Source organism: Dendrobates tinctorius, unplaced genomic scaffold (assembly GCF_039654945.1).
Source record: "Dendrobates tinctorius isolate UK_male_01 unplaced genomic scaffold, ASM3965494v1 ptg000219l, whole genome shotgun sequence".
Taxonomy (NCBI): domain Eukaryota; kingdom Metazoa; phylum Chordata; class Amphibia; order Anura; family Dendrobatidae; genus Dendrobates; species Dendrobates tinctorius.
This window is the reverse complement of record NW_027361886.1, coordinates 3,299,327-3,310,191: the sequence shown is the minus strand read 5'-3', so window position 1 is coordinate 3,310,191 and position 10,865 is coordinate 3,299,327. Positions and strand designations below refer to the sequence as shown.

The 10,865-nt window shown below is 44.8% G+C and overlaps 1 long non-coding RNA gene across 2 annotated transcripts in view; it reads right to left on the bottom strand.

Moving 5' to 3' along the window:
- Nucleotides 1–5,309: 5,309 nt before the first annotated feature.
- Nucleotides 5,310–10,865, bottom strand: part of LOC141058914 (uncharacterized) — a 50,283-nt gene continuing 44,727 nt past the window's right edge. The window contains exons 3-4 of one of the 2 annotated variants that reach the window (XR_012222350.1): nt 10,055–10,209; nt 5,310–9,955 (exon numbers count right to left, since the gene is read on the bottom strand). This is a non-coding gene — a long non-coding RNA (uncharacterized lncRNA). The remainder of the gene's footprint in view (nt 9,956–10,054; nt 10,210–10,865) is intronic. The other variant, XR_012222351.1, reaches the window with a different exon arrangement.

Below are 10,865 nucleotides of genomic sequence, written 5' to 3'. Positions count from 1 at the left end.
AGCGCAGAGGAGAGGTCCAGGTGTTTGAAGTTGTTCTGAATGGACTGGGACCCCCTTCAACGTACCCCAGGGGGAAGCGGTATGTACCCGGAGGCCGACGCTCCCATATACTGGACCCTGGCAGATGTGTGGAGAGGCCTGCCATCACCCCACCCAGCAGAGGGAGTGGAACAGAGGGAAAACTTGGCTGCGGCTGCTTGGCGCCATTCGACTACTGCCCAACGGACAGTATGAGACGCTGCGGGTGTCGAGGCATCGGGCGCCGGGAGTGGCGATGGCTGCGGGAGGTCGAGCATCGCCAGAAAGCGTCCCCCTCAGAGCCACGGGCAGGCAGCTGGTTGATGATTGGAGAAGCGGAGCCTGTGCAGAACCAGCTGGAATGGCCGCCGAAGTTACCAGCAGAGAGCCTCCCTGCGGAGCCCCCGAGCCTGGAGGCTAGCCCCGCCGGATGGCGGGGTGAAGAGCAGAGACTGCGGGAAGAGCTGTGTGATGATGTGACGGAGGCCACGGCGCCGGGGAAGGTGAGAGTTCCCCCAGCACCGACAGTGGTTCTGCAAGCGGTCCCCACCATTCAGCCACAGCACGCGGCATCCTATGTCCCCGAGAGCCCGGCCAAGGAGGGCCCTACCATATACGCAGAACTGAGCAGGGCCTCTGCTCCTGGTCCAGAATCACTCCACCCGGTGGCGCCACGCCCGGTGGCGCCGCTGCGGAGTCTGACCGTAGAAGACACTGTTGCATCCCCTCTGCCGCTAGCGACCGCATCTTCAAAGGCGGCCGCTGCCCCGGCTCCGGATAAAAATTCAGGTGCGGCCTACCCTGCGGCCGTGGCTGCTGTGTCGGCGCTGGAACCGGCTGCGGCCTGTTTGACAGGCCTTGTGGCCCAATCTTCCGGGAACACGGCTCCTCCCACCCACCACCCGGCCCCAGCGGCTGCTGAGCCGCTGATATCATCGGCCGCCTCTGCCCCGCTCTCTTCTTCGGCAGAGCCCCGCCCACCAGACTCCAGAGCCTGCGCTGTACCCTCCGTCTGGGTCGCGGAGGTTATTAAGAAAAAGAAGGCCCGGGAGCAGGAGATATGGAACCTGCTCCATAAAAAGGGAGAGACAGGTATGGCGGCTAAGAGATCTATGGGACCGCTGGTGTATACTAACATCGCCAAAGGATACGGCTTTATTCGGGATGAGACTGGCCAGAAAGTTTATAGAAATGTGACTTCCATTCGTCACGGTCGGGCTTTGAAAGAAGGAGACTTAGTGTCGTACTACAAAGAGTACTGTCCCCGCGGCTATTATGCGGTTGCCGTACTTGCAGAGCCCGAAGGATGTGAACCCCCGTAAAGAGGACTTGTGTGGACACCCTCGGTATCCCAGGAGCTCCACGGTTGTGGAGCCCCTCACTTCTGACCACTAAAAGTGGGTTAGACTGTCGGGAGTTCGATGCACCGTTGTGCAGGTCATATGGACAGTTATGTTAAAAAAAAAAAAAATGTTTTTGTTGTTGTGGTTTAACTGTTGTTTCTATTTCCTTTTTCTTTCTTTCTTTTGTCTATGTTCCTTTTAAAGGAGAGTATTCGTAAATATGTTTGCCCGACTGAGCGGGGATACGAAGAAGAGAGGGAGTGTCCATGTCCAAGGAAGGGGGGGGGAAGAAGATATGCAATGTTATGTTGTTATATGTTGGTTTTAAAAACAAAGGAAAAATGAAAAAAAATATAAAAAATGGGGTACTTGTGATATTGTAAAGTTGTTTTGTTGTATAATATGCACAAGTAAATGCAACAGGTCTGGGTAAGAGAAGGTCTGAGGGACCAAAGGGAAGTGTGAGATCCGAAAGGGGTCTATGTGTGGAGAAGGTGGTCTGGGAGACCGAGACGCCGACCATGACATGTCACTGAAAGAAAGGTAAAAGAGATGGAAGACGTGAGAAAGACAGCCGTCCTAGGTCAGGTCGCCGACACCACGGACACCCCTGAAGGAGGAAGGTGGACGCCGACAATGATCTGGTAGGTGTGAGGCCTCGATCATGGCGTACCGGACAATGGAAGGTGACAGTAGGGGAGAGTAGGGGAAGGTACACACCATAGAGAGAATATGGGTGTACCTAGCCCAATTTGAAAGACGTTGTCATGTGGTGTGCATGCTGGTGAGTAGCAGTAGGCTGCTCAGAGCATGGTGCTCCCAGTATGGTTTGGCCCAACACGGGTAGTGGGTTTGGCCCAACAACTGGTCCGACAACAGAGTGTAGGTGAAGCTTCAGAACGACGAAGGCAGGGATGACGATTGTCAAGGACGACAATAGACAAAGGAAGGGAGAGTGTAGGGAAGGTGACCTGATGGACGGACAGACTTGTCAGAATGGAGAAAGGAAGGTTTGCACAGTTTAGACAGGTGTCAGTTACTACAGTGGGGAAACAGCTGAGAAAGTGTAGTGGACGTGCAGTACCTTGGGTTGACCATTAGAGGGCAGGGAGGAGTGTGCGCAAAGGACTTGACATCAGCTTAGGGCTTAGGAAACCATTGGTCATGGGGGCGGAGTTGCAGGGAACCGGGGAATGATATAAATTTAACAGGAGGGTTCCAGAAAGTTTCAGTCCCCAGGGGGAGCTCCAGTGATAGGAGGACTACGACAGTTTGTGCACTGTGAGGAAAACTAAACCAGGGGGACTGAGGAGAGAAAAAGTCAGGGGGGTGGTCCTGACACAAAAGTACCGCAGTATAGACGAGGCACCGAGGTAAAGCATACCTTATTGAGAGAGACGACTGATCAGTAAAAGTACTGTTGGTTTACGGGCCTAGGGCAGCCACAGTGACGGATCTGACAGGAGCATCGAAGAGTGAAGAGGGGACGGTGCGTATATGTATGTCCCTGGTGTAAAGTACGGTGTGGGAGAAGCGGCCCTGGAAACGGAGGGCCGATAAGTGAAGTGAATTGAAGTGTGGTGTACTTCGGAGGCCGTCAGGCGGACGGCAAGAGAATAAACTTGGACCTGTTGTACCCGACACTTGCCTCCATCGTGTCTGTTGCGTCTCTGCGCGGTAAGAGAGGGACCACCCCCCTGTCTGGCCCGCTGACCCTACAAAAGGACAGCAAGTAAAGCCCCCGTCACACATGGCAACGCACCAGCGATCCCGACAACGATATGACCTGGTCAGGATCACTGGTGTGTCGCTACATGATCGCTGGTGAGCTGTCAAACAGGCAGATCTCACCAGAGATCAGGACCAGCGACGACGGGGGTAACAAGAGCGTGCGTCGCTTAGTTACCCGCTGTTTACCTTGGATACCAACATGCTCGCGCTGGGAGCTGGTATCCAAGGTAAGCAGCAAGTAACTAAGCGTGTGCGGCGCTTAGAAATCCACTGTTTACCTTGGATACCAGCTTCCAGCACGAGCACGCTGGTATCCAAGGTACACAGCGGGTAACTAAGCGATGCGCGCGCTCAGTTACCCTATATATACCTTGGATACCAGCTCCCAAACTCTGCTTACAGCGCTGGGAGCTCGCTGATCGATGGTCTCCCGCTGCCACGCGATGCGTGCTGGCCAGCGGGAGACCAACGATCAAAAAAATGTCCTGAACATTACAAAACGATCAGCGATACCCGGCGGGGGGGGCGGTCGCTGATACGTGTCACACACAGCGAGATCGCTGGTGAGATCGCTGTTGCGTCACAAAACTTGTGACTCAGCAGCGATCTCACTGTGTGTCACGGGGGCTTAAGAGTCTAAAATAGCCTCAGTGGCCAGTGTGAAATTTGCAAGATTGCTAATTGTGTATTTAGTAACTATTCTGAAATGAAAAAAAAATGCAAAATGTTTTTAACAAAAACCTGATTTAAACCAGAGGTCATTTTTTGATAACACATTCCATGTAGAGAAAGCTTGTGAGTCCAATTTATCCCGTGAACACTGAATGATTGACAGTTCTTTCTACAGGCATACTTGGACAAAAAAAGCTGTCAGCTACTCTATGAAGGCGGGAAGAAACAGAACTTATAGGATTTATCTTCGATTCCTGCCAGATTTTAACATATACTGAAGCAAATGTTAAAAAATGATATATCTGTAAGCTCAGCATCTCCCACTCCATCCTACGCTGTCCTCACAGTTTTAAGATAAAAATAGAGAGCACCAGTATGGTGACTAGACCTCCTTACTAGAATCCATAGCACCAGAATGGACTACTATGGCCATGCTCGTGTACTGAAAAGGAATGCAAAATGCGGGGCATGGGATAATGGACAATTTTCTGATGGCATCTGGGGGTCTAATGGTTTGGTTATAGAAGGATGGTTTTTTAATTTTCTCCATTTAACCTGGCCAAGGACATTGTAACATTGAATCCAAATCCATGACGAATAGCTATTGCTTATGCACAATGGGAATAAACAAGATGTCAAGGATCAATGGTCATCAGTGTGCCATTAAAATGAACTGACTATGAAATGTCCCGGGAGTGGACTGTTTTACCATGTTCAAGTGAATTCCCACAGCCCTCACATTGTGATGTTTTATTTTTATCCTCAAGTCATTCCATGATTAATGCAGATAGCTGCATCTCATCTACATAGTAATTAGCATGCAATTATAAACTGCAAACACATTAAATATGGACTTTTTCATGTTCTCTAGGATGATGAGAAATTGTATGTTCAATATCAATGTAATCCGCAGTACAGTGATAATATAGCTTTTACTCTAAATATAATTGTTCAGTATCCTAGCACACCACCTTTTTATTCCAAACCTTGCCCCTGGACAAAACCAACGGCTGCAACTTCTTGTCAATCCATTCAGATAATCTCTCATTAACTCCTCCTATTCCAGACACAATTGGCCTGAATGGAGGAGGAAATGTTTCTTTGTGTGTTTTATGTAAAGCGTGGAACACCAGACAAACAGGTGTTTCCACATACAAAAATTCTGACATGCGTTTACTAAAAACGCCAAGAGACAAACCTTCCTGATAATTCCAAAAAGTTCTGTCTGGACTCGACTGGTAGGATCCATCCCCGAAGGGCGGTAAGTGGAGGTATCTGACAACATGGAAATAACCTCCCGATGATATAACATAGTGTCAAGCACCACCACTGAACCGCCCTTATCAGAAGGGTGGATTACTATATGTGGATTCTCACATAACGCATTAAATGCCTGTGTCTCTGTAAAGGACACATTTTTTGAGACTTGTAGATCTGAATCAAGTAAATCCTTAATTTCCCTTTCCATAACCCTTTGAAAGGTGTCCATAATCGGTACCCGTGATGCTACAGGATAAAAAAATGTATTAGATACCATATCATCATCATAAACCGGTTCATTATTAACGGAAACATCTGTTTCCTCTAAACTATGTAACATTTCTAATACAACTTCATCCTTCACCGTGGCCGACAGAAGTAACAAACTTTCGCTATTTAACATATTTATTTGAGCACCAGACACATTATCCTCCAATGGATTATCCTGAAAAAAAAATGTCTTTTGACAGTTAGTAAACGTACAAATTTGTTAATGTCACACAATGTTTGGAATAAATCCCCTTTACAAGTGGGAACAAAAGATAACCCCCTTGGGGAGGTAGTCCTTTCTAATTAATTACATGTGCTGTTGTGATAGATATAAGGAACTGTTCACTCTATGTTTGTATGCCTTTGAGGAAGGACTGTTCTTACTGGGACCGAAACGCGTGAGGCCTATGGGGGGTCCCCATGATGTTGTTTTTTTTATCACTGAAGATGTTTAAATGAAGAAAGAATTTTATTGAAAAAGGATTCCTGTGCCGGAAGTCTTCTATCTCCATTTATTGGCAAATTATACACAGTAACCAAAAGCTTTTTAGCTGAAAAGTTAACAGAGGTGTATCTAGGTTTTCCAGCACCCGGGGCAAGAATTCAGTTTGGTGCACCCACCTCCAAGCACATACGCAACATCCAAACTAAGGGTACATACTCATACCATATGTGAGAAAAAAAAGTTCCGATATCTGGACCGAAAAACAGACGAGTGCCATGCGAGTGTCATGCGAGTACAATGCGAGTGGCACGCGATTTTTAAAACTGACCATGCGTATGGTATGGAAATAGAACACACAATCAAATTTCAGTTGTGTGCTAGCCCTATATAAAGCCATTTAACAACATGTGTGATGGTAAGCACATCCATATTTTTTGTTTTGGATGTTGGCATTAACACCAAGCAAGTATGGCTGCTAGGAATCTGACTTTGGATCCTACCGAGGAGCTCCTCTTCAACTGGATGTTATTCCGAGAGTATGGGGTTGGATATTCCCCTGTTGTTGCTCCAAGGAGGCGGCGTAGATTTTGGGTGCATCCACTCCTCACCCAGCATCCTATTAAAGGGCATTTTGCCCGGCTGTATGGATATCTACGCAAGCATCGTGAAAATTTTTTGACCTACACGAGGATGTCACTTGAGACATTTGATATTCTACTGGCTGAGTTTCGTCCAGCCAAAACATTTCAAATGTCCCGTTTTTGCAAAAGCATTTCAGCGGCAGAATGGCTTCTGCTTACCTTGAGGTAATTTTATGTTTTAATTTGACATATGTGAAACATATATTAATGTATGTTAGGAACATAGCGAACTACCATTTTGTTTTATGTAATCTTTGAATATTGTTTGGAATAATTCTTAACACAACTTCACGTAGAATGTCTGCCATTCCTCTGCATCAATGTCAACCTTCCCTTAATTTGTAACTGTATTTACATTTTAGATTTCTTGCAACGGAAGAGTCTTATGCTGCCCTACATTTAGAATTTTTCCTTGGACGAACAACCATCTCCAATATTGTGAAGCACACCTGTTCACAAATCTGGGATCACCTTAAGGAGAAAGTTATGCCGGAGCCTACACACGAACACTGGGAACGCATCACAAATGGGATGTACCTGAGTTGTCAATTTCCAGATTGTCTGGATGCTTTAGATGGGAAGCATATCCGGGTCAAGAAGTTGCTGAACTCAGGGTCCCAATGCTACAATTATAGGGGGGGGGGGGGTTGTAGTGTTGTTGGCATTAGTTGACAGCAAATACAATTTTATAATTCTAGATATTGGTTCCTATGGAAGAACTGGAGATTCTCGAATCTTCAATTCTTCCATTACTGGTTGGTGGCTTAAGAACAATCAAATGGGTGTTCCACCCCCAAGGATTCTTTCTGCTTCAGGTGGCCAACCAATTCCTTTTGTCATAGTAGCTGATGAAGCTTTTCAACTCAGACGCTATGATATGAGGCCTTATCCTTGGTGGGGTCTTAACAGATGTCGTAGGGTATTTAATTACAGGCTAGCACGGGCATGGCGTCTGGTGGAATGCGCCTTTCGCATTTTGACGGCAAAATGGAGAGTATTGCTTAGTGCCCTCCAGTTAAGCTAGCAAAATGCGAACGTTGTAATTAAGGCATGTGTAATATTACACAATTTTACACGTATCCATGATTTGCAAGTGTGTGAGGATGCTGAGGGAGGATTGGCTAACAATCATGGTCAAATTGCTCAGGCTTTGCCCAGAGGCAGAGAGCTTTCAGGCCTCTGAGTTCGTAAAATTCTTTTAGGTTATTTTATTATACCTGAGGGATCCATACCCTGGCAAGAAAATGTTGGGCCATGATGTTTTGGTTAAATATTTGTACTGATTATGATGATTTCAGTAATCATACTATGTGTTCAATATTTTGACTTTGCATAATGCATACAGGAATTTTTGGAATAATAAACACATATTTTACTGAGAGAAGAAGATTTCCTTTCAATTTGCGCAAAATACAAAGAAATCATAGCCTTCCTTTTTGTATAACTAAGAAATAACCAACATTGACAATGATTTTGCTACTAGAACAATACCAAACATTACAAATCCAAAGGTGCTTTGCTGATGTGTTGTTTGGTTTGAATTTATGGTTGCTGGGTGGTTGTGCTGTGTTGGTATTGGTTGTTGGTGAGTGGGCACATAATCCACTGGACCCTGATGATACCAACAAGGTTCATGTGTATGTTGGCGGTGAGATCTTTGGGTGTGTTGGACAATATTAGAAGTTTGCTGTGGAGGGCCATGATGCCAGGCTTCACCCTGGCAAACTAAATCGGATTGCCTGTACTGTGTCCCTTATTGGCCTTGCTGCTCATAATGTGTTTGGTATGTGGTACATGCTGGCTGAGTGTGAGGGGATTATTGATGGCTGTGGGGTTGTAAGTACCTACTAAAGGAGGTCCTGGTGGTTGGCCTATGGTACTATGCTTCTGTACACTCATATGACGTTGCCATGATTGAGTAGAAAGTACAGTGGAAGATGGATGACCTGAGTCAGTACGTGATCAACCTCAAAAAGAATAATCTAGGGTTCAAGAAATCAAATAATATACCAGAAAGCACCAAAAAGGATGAACCCCTAAACTATAACTTTTAATTCATTGATTAAAAAGACACATATATATGAAATCACTAGATACTAGGAGGTCCAACATCAATAGAACAGCAAATGCGATCCATTTTAGGAATCTGTATATATCAGAGGGGCAATAGGCTATAATGCCCTAGTAAACCCTAATACAGCCCTTCCTGACTGCGGAGGTTGGCACCCTAGTTGTAGACGACATGGCGCCCCCCCCCGCTCAACGTCGGCATCCCTAATAACGCCCTAGACCACCCTGCATATACAAAAAAGGACACAAAAAAGAAGCCACACTCACACCTATGATACCGAAAAACCAATAAGTAAAAAGTGCTATAGTGCTGTAAACTTATCTCGAAATCAAGCAAGGGTATAAAAATGCAGCTTAATAAGACTTATCTCGTAGTCAAAGAATACTGACAGCTGCTAATATACAGACTGGAGGGTAAATACCCCTTTCAAAAAAATGTCTTACAGAGAAATATGATAGATGAACAATAATTATCTCATAATATAAATACCCCCCATAATAGAATCTTATCTCGGAGTCAAATAAGGGTATATACAAAATGCAGCTTAATGACACCTATCTCGTAGTCAAAACAAATGTTAAGAGCTGCTAGTCGATAAACCAATAGGTAGATACCCCCTTAAAAATAGGTATCTAACAAGAAAAAATTGAATATACAATAAACAGCACCTATAGACAGTGTCCAATAATTCAGGACACCCTGCAAAAACACACTACACATAGATTAACGGACAGAATAAATTCCACATATGGTATTAGTTGAAAAAGAACAAGGGTATACAATAACCCTATATGACATAAGGTAAAAATGAAAGAGTAATACTCGTGTAGCAAGAGGCTATTTCCACCTCGCCTGACTCACTGGTATAACACTAGGTTATGACTAAGGGGCATATTTGGCCCTGTAACGCGTGTCTGGGACCTTTGCTATTTTTGCCATTTTTTCTATTGTCGGTTGTCTATGCTTTTATATAAAGATTTTGGAATAAAGTTCATTGGAGTGCAACCCTTTGGTGCTGGATTTTTTCACTACTTATTAGATTTTCTTTTTTCTATGTAATCAAAAAGATACCTGGGATTTTTTTGGGGGATGGCAGCATGTAGGAGGTGTAGTATTGATGTTTTGGTGTTCAGCCTTAATTCTGTTGGTATTTGGCAAAGATGTTGGGCCAAGCTGCGATGAAAGGCCTCCTCTCCATCATCCAAAATGGTTCGACCAATATAATCCATTACACGGCTATCAATTTGCCTCCTTGACACTATATTTTGGGTATTCCTCCTTTTGCGCATTCACCGTGGTATTGATGCGTGGGGTGAGGTATCTAGTAGGACTGCTGTTCTTGACCTGCTCTTCCTGCTGTGCTGCATCCTCTTAAGGGTTTGTTGGTCCATGACATCCTCCTCTGATGGTCCAGGGACATCTTCCTCACATGGGCGTTGATCCACAGGTTGGGATGGCCCTGCCTCTGCCTCAGGGGCTGTGTCTTTTTCCCGTATGTTGGATTCTGTTCCATATATAAATAATTGTTTTTTAAACATTATGGTTACGTTACTACAAATGTGTTTTAAAACATTAACAATGTGGCCTAAAAAACAGTACTTACGGTCTTAGGTCCATGACAGGGGCTAAAAAGTTTAAGCGACTCATATACAGGTTGGGCTTTTTTTTTGTTGGTCCCGGAACCACTTTGCTGGCGATGCTTGTGCTCCCTCCTGTATTGATCACGGCAGCTCCGCCATCTCTGGATTACATCATTCACTGACAAAAGGAACATTTCCACGTGTAAATATAGTACTGTGAAGCCCACAATACAAAATGAAAAATAACTTAGCAAAATCTAAACATTACATTTGGTAATAATTGCCGACAAATATACAGTGGGGCAAAAAAGTATTTAGTCAGTCAGCAATAGTGCAAGTTCCACCACTTAAAAAGATGAGAGGCGTCTGTAATTTACATCATAGGTAGACCTCAACTATGGGAGACAAACTGAGAAAAAAAAATCCAGAAAATCACATTGTCTGTTTTTTTTTCATTTTATTTGCATATTATGGTGGAAAATAAGTATTTGGTCAGAAACAAGCAATCAAGATTTCTGGCTCTCACAGACCTGTAACTTCTTCTTTAAGAGTCTCCTCTTTCCTCCACTCATTACCTGTAGTAATGGCACCTGTTTAAACTTGTTATCAGTATAAAAAGACACCTGTGCACACCCTCAAACAGTCTGACTCCAAACTCCACTATGGTGAAGACCAAAGAGCTGTCAAAGGACACCAGAAACAAAATTGTAGCCCTGCACCAGGCTGGGAAGACTGAATCTGCAATAGCCAACCAGCTTGGAGTGAAGAAATCAACTGTGGGAGCAATAATTAGAAAATGGAAGACATACAAGACCACTGATAATCTCCCTCGAT